Below are 3,433 nucleotides of genomic sequence, written 5' to 3' on the forward strand. Positions count from 1 at the left end.
TATATATATATATATATATATATATATGTGTATATATGTATATGTGTGTATATATATATATATATATGTGTGTATATGTATATGTCTATATATATATATACACACACGCACACACAAAAAAACAACTCTGTCTCTCTCTCTCTATATATATATATTCCCCCTAGTCTGGAGAACACAATGTTTCGTTGATATTTCCACATTTTCCATAACAATTTTGGGGGTCTACATCATTGAACACCTCATTCACTTCTTCATTTCTTTATTAGAGAAGCCCCATGAACTAAATCTATTGAAACACCTCAAATGTGCAAATGTCGGTCACTCCATAAGCATGATTAAAAGCACTGATACAGACTACACATGACCCGATTACAATGATTATTCATAATCTTACATAACCGATCACCCACATGCTTTTAAATATATCCAAGAGATCTGTGTAAGAAAAATTAGCTGAAAAGTAAGATGTGTGTTAGCCAGTTAGCCATTTCATGTAACGTTATGCAAAAATAGCTATTTTAATAGACATAACGTACAAACACCGCTCACAGGCGTAATTACTGACAATACGGACTTCAGTATTTATGCTGTGTTAAAGCTGTATTTATATTTGCAGTGTGTAACTTACATATATCTTCACAACACCTCTGGATACACGTGTATGTGTGTACAGCTGCCGCTAAGCAGATACCTCACGACAGTTCCTTTTTTTTTCTTTTTTGCGACTAAACATCGCGTGTGACGGCTCGTGTAGTCGCGCGTTTAGTCCAGTAGAGGGCGACAGAACTGCGGCCTACATTTAGCATATCATAAACTTCAAAATGGCAAGTGAGTTGAATTACAAAAATACAGGAAACATATATTATAAATTCACAAATGTATCTTAAAATGTTCTCCCTCCAGAAAAAAAAGATGTTTGTCTCCATTTAAAGGTGAAATACTTTATCAATCCCAGCTTAAAATGCAGAGTCAACTATAAGTAAGTTGATTTCCCCAAAATGTGTAAACACTGTTGCTCTGACCCCTGTGTTGTTTGTTTTGACCGGCCCAATATGTCAACTTTTGGCTGAATTAATAGTGTTGAGGGACACACTGTTTGTGTGACTCATGACAGATGGAGGACATATGGAGCATTTGATCATTCATGTCATTGTTTTTCCAATTCCATTTAGTGGCTACGGTGGCAGAGAAGTGCTAAACAAATCACAATTCTGAAAACAAAATAACAAATTACAAACGCAAATGCAAATCTATAAAACAAAATAACAATTCAGAAAGCACAACAACAATTCAGAAAACATTATAACAAGTCAGAAAACACAATGACAAATTCGAAAACAAAATAACAAGTCAGAAAACACAACGACAAATCCGAAAACAAATTATCAAGTCAGAAAACACAACGGGATCGAACCCGGGTCGATCGCGTCAAAAAGCCAACAACACACACTTTTCCATCTGCGCCACTGGAGCTGATGATTTACAGTCACTTTAACATTACATTACTAAGTGTAAATAGACACCCCGTATTTTTTTATTTCATAGTAAGGGCAATTCATACAATACATTTAAACTGAGCTACTTTAATACCATCTCCAAACTTTCTACCACGACTCTGCTGTTCTTCGGCTGGTTCTTCCTGTATATGTTGATTGACAGATGTCTCGTCCAGTCAGCGGTGAGTAATCCCAAACCAATGGCGCTGTCTCAAACTATACCTACCTCTTCCGGTTTGTCTGATTTGTCGTTGTGTTTTCTGACTTGATAATTTGTTTTCGCATCTGTCGTTGTGTTTTCTGACTTGCTATTTTGTTTTTGAATTTGTCATTGTGTTTTCTGGCTTGTTATAATGTTTTCTGAATTGTTATTTTGTTTTTTAGACTTGCATTTGCGTTTGTAATTTGTTATTTTGTTTTCAGAATTGTGATTTGTTTTGCACTTCTCTGCCACCGTAAGTGGCACTAGCTGTGCTGAAATGACACACTTCACATTGACAAACCCCAGTAAATGGCTCAACCGCTGCAGTTTTCTTGACTGTGTGTTGACCAAGTGGTCAAGGTTTGGTGGGTTAGCACGACCCAGTTATCTCCTAATGTTAGATACCATATTCAGACATTTTATTATTCTCTAGTAGTTGTTGTTGCTATTTTGTTTTGGAGGCCTTTTTGCAGGGCCTAGGCCTATCGTTTGGCGTTGCAGCTAAGTGAAGTGTTTTGAACTGTGTGTGTCTTCATGTTGTCATTATAGCCTGCCAGTGTTGTCATTTTCCTGCTGCTATATTTTTGGTGTTTTTTCCTGAATGAAAAAGTGAAAAGTTTATGCTGAATTAATTATTTGAATTTTGTCATGATTATACATAATAATTTTGTATAATCATTTTTGTAGACCACAGGTTTTCAAACTATGGTCCAGGGACCCGAAGCGGGTGCAAAGGGATTCTAGGGGGTATGTTGAAAAGACAAAAATTTTGTTTTTTATTATTGTATTATTTTCTTTCTTTCTTTCATGGTTGTCAAAGTGTAAAACTGCTCTGGAACGTGTGTATATATTACTGTAAGGAAAAAAAAAAAAAGCTATACAAATGAATGAAATGAAAATTATTTTAAATTGTTTCTCCTCAGGTACATACAAAGTCAATATTTTCTAGATAATAAAAAAAAAAAAAAGCTATACAAATGAATGAAATGAAAATTATTTTAAATTGTTTCTCCTCAGGTTCATACAAAGTCAATATTTTCTAGATAATAAGTTAATTCATTTTGTATTTATATTACATTTGATTTAATATTCATTTTATTTATGGCCTTTTTAATTTATTTATATTTCAATCTTAATTGTATTTTGCACTATTTGTGTGTGTGTGTGTGATTCGATATTTTCTAGACAATAATTTAGTTAATTTTGTATTTTTATATTTTATCTAATTTTTTCATAATAACTGTATTATTTAATTTTTAATTTAATTGTTTAATTTAATTGTATTTCCTGCTGTATATGGGGTTTTAAATCTGAATATATAGTTGCCTTCGTATTTTAAGAGAGGGGGTATTTACAAGGGCATTGTCATATTTGGGGGTCCATGCCATTAAAACGTTCAAAAACCCCTGCACTAGAATAATTTTAGATGCAATACAATACAATAAATAAATAAAAGGTGTAATCATGTAGCACACACATATCTTCTGTCTTGTACTGAACCTTGCAGCAGTGTTATTCTAGTATAATTGACATACTAATTATAGTTGTTTAATATTTTGTATTTTTTGTAATTACCATTTTCATTTTAATTTAAAAGTTTTAGTCATTTTGTTGTGTTTTTTAACATCTATACCGTTTTTATACATTTTTCAGTTTTAGCTATTTTAGTACATCAAATTAAACTAAATGGGAAATGTTACTTTGGCAACCAACTGAAAAAAAAATTATATATATA

General features: G+C 32.5%; 1 protein-coding gene across 1 annotated transcript in view; it reads right to left on the bottom strand.

The window, feature by feature from the left end:
• The window catches only part of llph (LLP homolog, long-term synaptic facilitation factor), a 1,701-nt gene extending 976 nt beyond the window's left edge, over window positions 1–725 (bottom strand). The window contains exon 1 of the mRNA XM_016475758.1: window positions 629–725. The gene's annotated coding sequence lies outside the window, so the exon portion shown is untranslated. The remainder of the gene's footprint in view (window positions 1–628) is intronic.
• Window positions 726–3,433: the final 2,708 nt, after the last annotated feature.

This window comes from Sinocyclocheilus anshuiensis, unplaced genomic scaffold (assembly GCF_001515605.1).
Source record: "Sinocyclocheilus anshuiensis isolate Anshui unplaced genomic scaffold, SAMN03320099.WGS_v1.1 scaffold200, whole genome shotgun sequence".
Classification (NCBI taxonomy): domain Eukaryota; kingdom Metazoa; phylum Chordata; class Actinopteri; order Cypriniformes; family Cyprinidae; genus Sinocyclocheilus; species Sinocyclocheilus anshuiensis.